The sequence below is a fragment of the Artemia franciscana genome, chromosome 16, assembly GCF_032884065.1.
Source record: "Artemia franciscana chromosome 16, ASM3288406v1, whole genome shotgun sequence".
Lineage (NCBI taxonomy): Eukaryota > Metazoa > Arthropoda > Branchiopoda > Anostraca > Artemiidae > Artemia > Artemia franciscana.
Genome location: NC_088878.1, coordinates 21,855,928 through 21,868,924, shown reverse-complemented (window position 1 = coordinate 21,868,924; position 12,997 = coordinate 21,855,928). Strand labels below are relative to the sequence as shown.

The window sequence follows — 12,997 nt, the reverse complement described above, 5'->3', positions numbered from 1 at the left end:
GTGTTGGTGGAGTTCGAAGGCAAGAACAGTTCACTGCACTACGTTGGATTCGTCAAAGAAAAAGATAACAGTGAAGTTTTTGTAAGTTTCCTTCGCAGAAAGGACAGTGATTCTAGCAAGTTTTTTTTCCCACTAGTAGTGGATGAAAGCTATGTCAATTTGGCAGATGTTAAGATGAAATTGCCCATTCCTAGCAGAAGTGGGGGTACGGCACGTGTCGCAGAGATGATTGAGTTCAGCGACGTCGATTTTTCACTTTTTCCAAGTCTCCGCTGAAAAGTGAAGTCGCTGAACTCAACCATCTCTGCCTCTGTATCAAAAGTGATGTCGAAAATTTCCTTCCGACAGTAATAAATGATGTGATTTTGTTACTTTGGCTTATTTTTACAAACAATAAACCAAGACATAAGTAAGCTTTGTATATTTAGCCATCTAAAGACAGGATAACGGAGGTAATTCGTATAATTGCAAGGCTGACCAAAGGTGCCCCAAGCCCGACCGAAGGTGCCCCGGGTTGGGGGCACCTCCGGTCAAAATGGGGCTTCAGCGGGACCACTTTTTTCTTACAATCCGGTTGAGTTCTAAGAAAACTACAAAATAGATTTGGTAGATCAAATGTTGCTCTTCCCTGCGTTCAGCAAGATTTTTCAAAATAACGAACGTAAAATTCTTGGTGGCTGGTAATCGAAAAAGTGACCGAAGGCGCCCCGGTCTCCCCTACTATTTGCCGTCACTTATCATGCAACTGCTAAAATTTGGGGTGCAGTACCTGTATTTTGTTGTGAAGGTGCTTTGATTTTGCATGGCCAAGGTGGGTAGGAATAATCAACCTTCATAACTTTCAATGCTATTTATTGGGTCAAATTTTACATTTCACTAGACAGCTTAAGGACTAGGTTCTTCTTGGGTTAAGGACTTTAGGTTCATCTTGGTATTTTTCAACAGCTGAATTAACAAAAAATATTTTACTAGATATCCCAATTGTAGCACATTTATAATGGTAACATCTAAGACACCATTAGGGAAACAACAAGCATATTCAAAGCAATTGCAATTACCCATTGAAGCTAGTATATCTGAACATTTTCATAAACTAAAACCATTCAGAAGCTAAGGTCATTCAAGTTAAAGCTAACAGTACTTTTGAAGACATACAAGTGAAAACATAGCCTGTAGGCAATGTTTTGAAAAAGACTGAGCAAAAAAGAGAAAAAAAAGGAAAACAAACAACAACAACAGACAGCACCAAATACAAAATATGTGATTAAAAAAAAGGTACATTTATTGTGCAGTTTCCTGAAAAATTGTTCTTTTAGATTTAGAAGAAATTCAAAAAGAAAGTTTTAATATTTTCAAAAGCAATAGTGCAAGATCAAAAAATACATTATAGATAAAGTATGTTTTTGCAGCAACAAACAAACAAGCAATTCCATAGGGATTACTGAAACTTTTTAAAGGATTTCCAAAAAGGAGGTTAATGCTTTTGTCAAATAAGAAAACCCATGGTGCATTTAGGAATTGTTTTCGAAAGAGGGGTTCAACTTACTCTAGACACATCTTAACCTTCTAACACAAATTTTACCAAAGGCAAAAAAAGTAAAAAAAAACAGAATTTCTCAGAAATACATGGTAAACTAGGACAAAGGTAAGCAAAAACGAATGACTTATGCTAGGCTGATGATATTTTCAAAGAAACATTAAATTTCAGCAACAAATATACGAGTATTTGGTAAGAAGTATCAGGAGTGTTTACCCTAGTCTTATCTGTAAGGATGGAAACATATAGGGAGGTAAAATCTGCATTCCAAGACCACAAAACAACCTTGATAGGCAACATCAAATCATTAAGAAAGGAAAAATGTCTCCTTTAGAGCATGTAAGGTATTGGTTGAAATCTAATAAGCAGGGCTTATTAGGAATTTGGCACACACTATACTGCTGCATGTGTCTTGCATGCTAACACAAGGTTATTAGTACTTCAGATAAAACAGCCATTTTAATAGTATCTTATTTTAAATCAATTGAAAAATGAATAATTTTGTATTATAATGGCCTATTCCAAAAGTAAAGTGGCCTGGAATGGTAGGGACAGAACAAGCTGGAACATTATTTTTGTTGGGAAGGAGTGTTTTTAGGAGGTTCAAAAATAGGCCAAAAACTTTGTTGCTCATTAGTTTAAGCTACCAGCTGTAAGTCAATAAGCCAAGAGACCCTAATGGACAAATAAAGTCATTTAGGAACATGGCCCTCCCAAAAATAGGACCCAAAAATAGGACCCAAAAACTATTTTTTGTTTTTAGGTTAAGCCACATTTTCTATCCTATGCTGTTATGCCAAGGATATATCAATGCAAAAGAGAGAATAGAGAATAATATAGCAAATAATCAGAAAATAGGCCTAAAAAGCCAGCAATCTTTTTTCTGAACAATTACAAAAAAAAATTCAGAATTTTCATTTTGTTCTGTAATTTCTGAGGATGGCCCTTGGACATAGGGTTGAAATATTCATTCTAATTTGTTTTCCATAGTCTTGAGAAATTCCCTATTGTTTTTCTTGTTTAAGGTGTTTGTTCTAAAGCTTTGTCTGTCAAAATAGGTAAAATCATCCTTTACTTGTAGCCAAATCATGTGGATTATATATACTGCTGATAATTTTTTTTTATTTTATACCTATTTGACTTTTTTGGTTTGTAAACAAAAACGATATTTTGAAAACAGCTGCATACCCATTTGCAACAGTCTTGCACCCTCCAGGGGGAAGAGGGGTACCCCATAGGTTGGAAACCAGTGATTTAGCATGTTGATGTTAAAAGAGATTTTGATACTGTGAGTGAAAACAAATTTAATTAACATAATTATATTGAAAACAGTAGTGGACCAAATAAAACCATGGCATATATGGTTTGTGATTGCTGCAAAGCATGTGATATTAGGCTAAAGGATGATAGTTATGCCCTTTCATGTGATATGTGTGATGCATGGTTGTACATTGAAATGAGTAAGTCAGAGTATGATTTGTTTAACAAAATGACACGTCGTCTTGGGTCACTCTGGCATTGTCCTATTTGCAAGCAAAAGGGCTCTCGAACTCAATGAATAACACCCAGTGAGATCAAAGACATAATAAAGAGTGAAATTAGGTGTTCATTTTCAACAATCGAAACTAAGCTTCAAGATAAATTTGAAAAACTACTGAAACCAATAAGTGAATGATTAACACAGATAGAAAAAGAGGTATCTGCCAAATGTTCTGTTGAGGATGTAAAGAAGCATGCCACTAAATCACTCAAAGTCGAATTTGATAACCTTAGTGAAAAATTGAAATAAAAAGCAAAGAAACAGCCAATGATATTGTAGAAGATTTAGTCATGAAGCAAAAAAATTTAGTTGTATTTGGACTTCAAGAGGATCCAAACTGTAGTACTAAGAAGAGTCAAAATGAGGTTGATTTAAAGCTCCTGAATCAAGGAATTTTGCAGAATTGCCCAGTCAAATGTTCATTTACAGTTCGTTTGGGAAGACTAAATAATGGAAAATGTTGTCCGATCAAACTGTTTTTCCATAGCCCCATAGAACGTGATGCTGCTTCTTTCTTAGCTCGCAAATCCCTAGAGAAGCAGTTATGGAACAATAGTTTCCTTGTGCTCCACACCAACGCAGATACTTTATCAAATAAAGTTGAAGAATTACAGTCATTGATGTCAGTGCATAAGCCTCATGTCGTTGTCATTACTGAATCTTTGCCTAAGAATTGTGCACATCCAGAAACATATTTTCAACAGGTTGAAGGTTATACTTTATTAGTAAACGTGGTATATTAGTATACTTTAACTATAAACGTGGAATTTTTGTTTATGTTTATTCGTTGCTTAAGTACACAGAACTAAATGATCCTTTAGCACTGAGTATTAGTGAATGTTTGGTGGTTGATGTAAAATTTCCTAGGTCTACAAATAGTATTAGAATTGTTGCAGTGTATAGAAGTCCTAGTGTTAATGAGCTATCTCCAAATAATTATGCAAATTTATTACAGTATCTTCACAATGTTTCAACCGTTAGTTCAAGGGTATTAGTGGTGGGTGATTTTAACCTACCTTCCATTGATTGGAAAAATCAAATAACCTCGCTTTCTAATCAATCCTTTCTCATTATTTCCTTCAAAAATTGCAGGACACGTACCTATGTCAACACGTTCAGGAGCCTACACGATTTAGGGATGATTCGAATCCTTCTGTCCTTGACTTGGTAATAACAAAATCTCCTGATGATGTTAGAAATATTGAAATTCTACCTCCATTAGGAAAAAGTGATCACACCGTTCTTAAATTGTCATTAAAATCTTCAGGTGATAATCCTACTCCTCAAAAACAGACTCTTAAATACAATTACACCAAAGGCGATTATGAGTCTTTCCAAAATTTCATTTTATTACTATGTATCACAGAACAGTCGAGGGAAAATAAATACAAGGTTAATGAGGTATTTGAGCTGATTCGTGAGGCTTTGGTGGTGGGTCAAAACAAATTTATTCCGACAATAGCTTATAGTCAACTTTATAAAAATAGGCAAACTCTTCCTTGAGAAATTCTACAAGCTATTAGCGAAAAAAATTATCGGTGGCGTGAGTATATTAAAATAAGAAGCACTGAGTCATGGATAAGATATAAAAGAGCAAGAAATAGAGCAACTAGGCTTCTTTGGTCAAATCATGAGGCACTTGAATCTTCTATCATTGCATCAGCTCAAAGTTGCCCAAAAAGGCTTTGGAAATATCTAAGAAAAAACCAGACTTCACAGTCCCCATCCTCAACTTCATTCACTGACACTGAAACACAGACAAATATAGACGATGATAGTGAAAAAGCTGAACATTTTAATAAACTTTTCTAATCTGTTTTTACATGACCTCACAGTGAAACTCCTATTGATCCTAATTTTTCTACCAATTTCACAATAGATTTTGATGATTCTGACTTTGATGATCAACAAGTTTTTGAGGTCTTCAAGCATCTTGACACAAATAAATCACCAGATATTCATGAATTTTCAAACCATATGATCCGAGAGCTTGCAACAGTACTCACTGAGCCACTGACACATTTGTATAATCTGTGTCTGACGTCTGACACTTGCCCTTTGGTATGGAAAAAAGCAATAATTAAACACCTGTATAAAAGTGGCACAAAAAAGTAATTTAAAAACTATAGACCAATATCAAACACTTCAATTTTTTCCAGAGTTATGGAAAAACTAATTGTCAAGAGAATAAAAAATTATTTCGAATCAAATCTTCTTTGGCATCCATCTCAACACGGATTGCATAGAAAACGTTCATGTAATACACAGCTTTTGGAAGTAATTACTGACTTCCATAGGATGGCAGATGAAGGTCTCAGGTTTGATTGCATCTATATAGATTTTTCTGAGGCGTTTGATAAAATTTCCATTCTGCTTTTACTTCAAAAGTGTGAGGTATATCACCTTGGTGCCAGAACATTGAATTGGATTGGTGATTATCTAATAGGCAGGACGCAGGAAGTGATTGTAGGTGATGCTTTGTCCTCTGCTGAGATAGTTTTAAGTAGCGTTCCACAAGGTAGTTGCCTTGGTCCAGTACTTTTCTGCCTTTCATCAATGACTTCCCTCTTGTTGTCCACCATTCCACAATTAAAATGTTCACAGATGATGTAAAGCTCTACCGCCCCTTGACAAATTCAGATGAAGCTTCATTGCTTCAAAAAGACTTAGATGCAGTGCACAATTGGTGTAATGAAAACTCCATGTTTGTCAACGAAAATAAGTGTAGGGTTGTCCATTACTTCGGCAAAGTAGAACAAAGTTACCAATACCATCTTGCTGGACATTCAATCTTACCTGTTGAAAATGTCCGTGACCTTGGTGTTCATTTTGATTCTAGTCTTAGGTTTGACAAGCATGTTTCTGAAGTAACTCGTAAGGCAAACTATCAGCTATTATGTCTTAGACGGAATTTCCGTAAGCTTAATCTCCATTCATTCATTGCCATTTATAAATTAACAGTTCGACCTATACTCGAATACAATTCATCAGTATGGTATCCATTGAATAAAAATGACAGAGCAAGGGTTGAAAAAATACAGCAAAGAGCAACTAAGCTTGTACCTTATTTGAAACATTTGCCATATGAAAATAGACTGCACAGGCTAGGATTGTCAAGTTTTCAATTCCAAAGGGATAGGGCAGACATTATTAACACATTCTGTATAATCAAAGGCATTGATAATATAAGTACATCACAGTTCTTCACATTTAATGACACTAACAGGACCCGTTATCACCCACATAAATTGTGCCCCTCACTTTCAAAAACGAAAATAGGCCAACATTCATTTTACAGCAGGGTGTAGAAGCCATGGAATGACCTTCCACCTAAAACATTTCGAACAGATGACATAAACAGATTCAAAACAAGACTAGCAGAAACGAATTTTCAAAGTAAATCATTTTTAAATAATTTATAGTATTATTTGTCAGTGTTTGTTGTAGTGGTTATTTTCTTTGATTTGTATGTGTGTATTATGTTGTCAGCATTGTCATAACTTCTATTTATTATGTTTATTGCAACAAGCTTGAAAGCTTACCGTATTTGGTATTAATAAATAAATAAATAAATAAATAAATATATCAATGGGACAGTAAGGTTTTGCAAATTTGACCATTTGCAAATTATATCCTACCCTTGTACATGCACATTTTTTTTTGAAAATGTGGAGGTTTCTATGTAAACTCTTGCCACTTAATGGAAGATCATCATTAGTTCAAAAATGCCTAGCTACAAGATATCTTATAATCCTTTCACAATCAACAATGATTTAAAAGATAGGTCAGAACAGGAAATGCAATGAAATACTCTTAGGAAAATTTCTAATCCTTTGTTTCTAGAAGACCTAACAATTGATTTTATAGTTGTGTCCTCAAGACCTTAGTAAAAAAACAAACAATTAGTAATTCAATCAGTAGTAAAACATCAAATAATTCACAAGTATAGAATAAAACAATGTTCCCTGCAAAAACAAAGTTTTGAGTGGTTGCATTTGAATTTTTTAGATTTCTTTAGAAATTCTGCATCAACAATTTTTAATTGTTTATATGTATGTTGTCTTACAAAAATGAAAATCCATGGTAAACCACATTTATCTTCTCTTTTCCTAGTATGTCACATGCAGCTTCCAAAGATTGCATCAAATTGTATTTTTGCACTAAAGCAAAGATGCTACACATAATAGTCTGTCAAATTCCTTGTCAGCAACTGAGCAGTGCATGAAACTTGACTGAATAAATTTAGAGCCTAAATTACACCATCTGCCTTAAATATTCCTTTCTTGGGGTAAGCTTCAAGAGCCCATAGATTACTTGCAGGATTCAAGGAGACTAACTCTTGTCTTCAAAGACCCTGGGTTACACCACCTCAAATTGTCTGATACTTGAGCATTGGCAGTGTGGCTCTTTATAAGTAATGTCAATAATGTATGGCCTTTTCAGTGTGATGACATTATAGTGGCTCTTTTCTTACACTGCCAAGCTAATTGCAGTTGCTAATATTTTGACTTAGATTAAGAGAGCAAAAGAAGCACATACCTTGATTTTACTTAAAAGACTAATGTTAAATGCAAAACTGCATCTTAATATCCTTGCCTTGTAGCTGCTAACAAACAAAAATGCAATTCAAGTCTTTTTACACTCTATTTAAGTAGTGGAGCATAGGCTTAAATTATTTTTTTAAAGTCAAGATGAGGTGGTTTATAGGCTAATACCAATTTAAAAGAGTTTAATACTTGTATGATATAGCCAATACTAAAAAAGTTGTACAATCATTGACATTTTATAGAGCCAGTTTTTTTTTGGTTTGTTTCTTTGAGCTTAGCATAAGACAAGAAAAAGAGAAGTGACAGAATCAATGGAAAATATATAATTTGGGCTACATATTTGCACAATAGGGGGGCTTGGTAAAGTACTTGGACAGTGTGAAGTTAGATAACAATTCATACCTTATAATATTCAGAATAACTGTACCTAACCCATTAGGCATGCAGACCCACAATACTTCACCCCACCCCACCCCTTAATGTGCAAATATATAGCTTAAATTTGTTTTTAAAGTATTATATTTTGATCATATATAGGTATATTTCCTTAGGATTGACCCTCACAGAAACATATTAGAAGAATATTAGGTAGGGGCTATATCATATAAGTACCAACAGTTCATCAAGCTTTGGTAAATAGTTCAAGGCCAGGGCATTAGCCAAGCATAAGGGGGCTGAGGCTTGCATGTAGGCCTAGTTAAGTTAAACTGGTAGCAACCCTAAAAATCTAAAATAGTCTATATATTAAATTTTAATGATGAAAGAATTTTATTATCTTGCTCATGTTTACTTTTGAGGGGGAAATAACATCTCCTATTGTTCTAGTTAAGCCTATAATTATTAGAGGATCATAATTGCTTGCTTTACCCAAAGCAAAATATGCATTATAATGCTACACATAATATGTAAAGCAATATAGGCTACTTGTAAAGCATACAAGGGATAATCAAATGTTATTACTCTTCTGTTGTATTTGCAGCCAGTCAGAAAAAGAATTTGTTGCCAAGATAACCCTTTCCCCATAACCAAGAAAGTAGTTCAGATAGACATGTAAAGCTATTTTGAACAGGAATGAATGAATAAGTAGGCTAGGTAACTATCCTAACTTTCATCAGAAAAATATGGGGCAGGTCTAGTCTAGGTCAAAAGTACCTAGCCTATAGGGTAAAACAACTGGTACTTGGTCATTTTGTTCACTCTTCACTTTTTGACATTCAATCTACTATAACTAGGCCTACTTTTATTCTGTTGCCCTATTTGGAGCCTCTAATATCCCCTGTTACCATAAAAAAAACCTTATCATGCTTAATTATCACTGCAACCTTCATTCCTGAAAGAAAATCAGATCTGTCTAGAATTCCTTTGGATAGCTTAAAGCAAAATGTGCCATAAGCTAAAGCAGTTTTGTGGGGAGCAGAAATATGCTCACACTTTAAAGGCTATATTCTAGGCATTAATAACAGTCTAGGTAAGCATATTATCTTAGCTTTAAGAGCCTTGGTTTAGGGCAAGGCTATTTGAATTTAGAGGAATCATTTCCAAGTTCAGTCCACATGGCAGTTAACTAGCCTTGGGTTTGTGCATTGGTCTAGGCTGTTTTAGTCTGTGTTATTTCCTAAGCTTTGCAAAGATTTGGCTAAATTGACCTAGCCTAGTCCTACCCTTCAATTTAAGAAAATATAGGCTAGGCCCACAAACAGTTTGAGGGATTTTCTGGGGACAAGGAAGCTACCTTTTCTTAAAATAGGCTACCAATACTTCAGGCTTCAATAATCTTTTGATTAGTAGAAAAACTAGACCAGCCTGTGTGAAACCATTAGAAAGAGGATGACTTAACATTTCAATCCACATTGCTTGAACTTGGTCTATTCCGGCATGGCTATTTTGCAACTAAAATCAAATATTCTTCACAGCATAATAATGGAAAACAGTTCAATATCTTATAATATTGCTTACCTTATTCTCAAGTGAGTCCTAAAGTTTCTAGTACAAAAAGGGAATGACAAGAGTTCCAAGAGTAAAGATTACTAGCCTACTATCTATTTGAATTCAAGAACTTAGGTTAACTCCGTGTTCTTTTACTTGTGCGATTACTTCTCCACATATCCCAAGATATCAATAAATACTTATCCGGCCACGTGTCACATGAAAAGCTACGGATAACCAGGAGAAATGAGATTGAAGAAAAGACTAAATTAATAAAGCATTCTGGTAGCCTAATTTTTGAGCTTCTTTGATTACTGTTTTAACAGTTAAAATTAAGGTATTTAAGATATTTTTCCTTCTTTTCACCCCGTGACTGGTTTTGTGGAATTTCTTCCTCCTGATGTTTCTGTAGTGCTTGGAAAGGCATTCATTATGCCTGACTCCCATGATTCAGGGGGATCTGTTTCATCTGCTTTTCTCATGGGTGAGGACAGTATCATTAGAGTATGTTTGAATAAAACAGGGGAGCCTGGTCTCTTTAATCCTTTGCTGGGTGTAATCATGAAATGAATTATGCTGTTGAGAAACCAATTTACTGAATGCCAAAAAGACACAATTTTGGTAGGATCCTCAAATGGCCTGAATAAAACAGGGGAGCCTGGTCTCTTTAATCCTCTGCTGGGTGTAATCATGAAATGAATTATGCTGTTGAGAAACCAATTTACTGAATGCCAAAAAGACACAATTTTGGTAGGATCCTCAAATGGCCTGAGGGGCTGGTATTTTGGTGCTGCAAAAAAGGATACAGATATCTTTAAATCCAACATGCAACTGAATAACAAGACTCCAGCTCTTTCTAATGAAGAATTCCATCCCCTGAAAACCCCACTCTAAGCCCAATCATGTCAACTCAACAAAGAGTCTTGGAACCCATAATTAAGAAGATAATCAGTGATAGCCTACCTCAACAGTTGGAATTCCAGAAATGATCAATTCATTTCTGTCCTCAAAATTTAAACAAATTGAAGATTCTATCTCAGGCTGTTTGGAAAACATGTTTCAAGATTTTAGTTCCTCACATGCATCATCTGATTGAACATTTACAGATCTCACCTCAAATCATTCTATTTCCTGTAAAACCAACTCACCTTTAAAACCAACATCAGAAATCTCAAAAAAACCTTCTTCAACAAAAAATCAATTCCTTAAAAGAAATGCATGTGCTCTCTCACCTATCTCAAAACAGAAAGCAACTAAAAACAAATGGAAACAATCCTTAGTATCAAAGACAGCTAACAGTTTAGAATGAGAATAGTTCAATTTTAACACTACAGGTCTACCCATTGATTGTTTGGTTGAGTTAAAAAGGTCTTTGGATATTGAATCTCCAGAAATTGTTTGCATTTAGGAATTTCATTTGTCCCTTGGAAGAAATTTTAGTGTTAAAAATTATACATCACATAGAAAAGATAGGTTCCTAAATTCCTCTTCTCAAAAAGGTGAAGGCCTATTGACACTCATGAGAAAGGATTTGATTAGCTCTGTTGTCAATATTGATGTCCAGTCATCAATGGAAATACTAGTTATAAAGGTTGAGATTGATGATCTTCTCCCTCTTGTCAGTAGTTAATATTTATGCAAATAAACCCTTTTCTTCCAATAATGCAACTTTCAAGAATTTATTAGATCTCTCCCCAAACCAACTAATACTTGGGGATTTTAATCTTCACCATCCCCTGTGGGACTCAACCCACCCTAGAGACCCTCAATCATTGTTGCTCTTGGATTCAATCTCTATCTGTCAGAATTCCCAAACACTAATCACCTAAGAATTTAGGAACTTATGTGCATCTGTTTTGTTGGTAGTAGACTATCTGTTTATAGTAAGGTTGCCAGGTTCCATGACAATTTTGGCAGTTAGTATTACCCACTTTTTACAGAACTGTCAAAAAGACCAGTTCCCTCTAAATTTAACATTGCTCCTTGATGAATTATATTCTTGATATTCTTCAATAAGGATAATTGGAAACCATGGGCATTTAAATTGGGGAGTATGATACCAGATCTAATTAATGGTATTGATGATTTAAATGATAATGTCACTAAAAGCATCATTGATGCTTCAAATATTTTTTTAAAACTCCAAACACAACTTGTAAAAAATAGAAAAAAAAATGTACACTTTTGGTATAATAATTTAGAATCACTAAAACAAAATAAGTGTAATGCTCAAAAAATCTGGCTTTCAGATAAACGCAACCTTTACAAAAAAATATGAAATGAGAAAGGCTGAAGCTATTTTTAAGAAACATGTCCTAGCTGAAAGAAAGGCAGCTTGGGAAGATATTTGTGAAAATCAGTTTAATCAGTCAACTCCTTCTAAAACACTGGAAAATTTTCAGAAAATTTGCAGGTTATCAGCATAGTGAACAGTCTATTCAAGAGATTAAGTCCAATAATGGTTTATTTATCTATAAGCCATATGAAGTGTCAGAGTCTTGGAATGGTTGTTTTGCAGGTCAATCTTCAAATAGTAGTACAAATAATAACTCTCTGTTTTTGGAAGCTCAGTTTCCCCCAGGGTCTGTCACAAATCTTTACAAAGATTTTGATATGGATGAGCTAACTTCTACAATACAGTCTCTAAATGACTCAGCAATGGGTGAAGATTTGGTACACAATAAGATGCTTAGAGCTCTTCCACCAACTTTCTTGGTCCCTCTTCTTTACTTGTTTAATAGATGTTGGGAAAGTGGCTCTGTCCCAACTGCTTGGAAGTCTTCAATTCTAGTCCCAATATATAAAAATAAAGGGGATTGTTCTGACCCAGCCTCATACTGTCCAATTGCCTTAATCTCATGCATTGCTAAACTCTATGAGAAAATGAATAAGCTGAGATTTGGACCCCTTATTGATAATTTTCTTATTGCTGAACAAGCAGGTTTTTGGAAAGGTAGATCAACCCTTGATAACCTAATTCAACTTGATCGTGACATTAATAAAGCTTTTACAAGAAAGCAAGTTGTATCTGCAGTTTTCTTTGACATTAAGAAAGCTTATGACACATTGGACCCCTTTGCATTCCTTAGACAGGCTCATAAATTTGATGTAAGAAATAATTTTTGGAAGTGTTGCAGGGCAGTGCTTTTTAATAGGACTATTAAAAACAGAGTTGGATCCATATGCTCCTCTGCTAAAACAGTCTCATTAGGTGTTCCTCAAGGAGGAGTTTTGAGTCCTCTTCTTTTCAACATACTGATTAATGATATTATTTTGCCTGATATGCCCTCAATAAAGTTTGCCTTATATGCTGATGACTTAGCCCTTTGGACTGATGGCACCTGTCCTGAAGCTTGTCAACCCAAGCTTCAGGGAGCAATTGATAAACTGTCAATATGGCTTAATACAAAAAATCTGTTTTTTTTTTCTATCCCAAAAATCACTGGC

General features: G+C 34.7%; 1 protein-coding gene and 1 long non-coding RNA gene across 2 annotated transcripts in view; one reads left to right on the top strand and one right to left on the bottom strand.

The window, feature by feature from the left end:
* Positions 1–12,997, bottom strand: part of LOC136037222 (transmembrane 9 superfamily member 2-like) — a 152,565-nt gene that overhangs the window by 32,188 nt on the left and 107,380 nt on the right. The window lies entirely within an intron of this gene.
* The window catches only part of LOC136037226 (uncharacterized), a 33,240-nt gene continuing 30,033 nt past the window's right edge, over positions 9,791–12,997 (top strand). The window contains exon 1 of the long non-coding RNA XR_010619892.1: positions 9,791–9,887. This is a non-coding gene — a long non-coding RNA (uncharacterized LOC136037226). The remainder of the gene's footprint in view (positions 9,888–12,997) is intronic.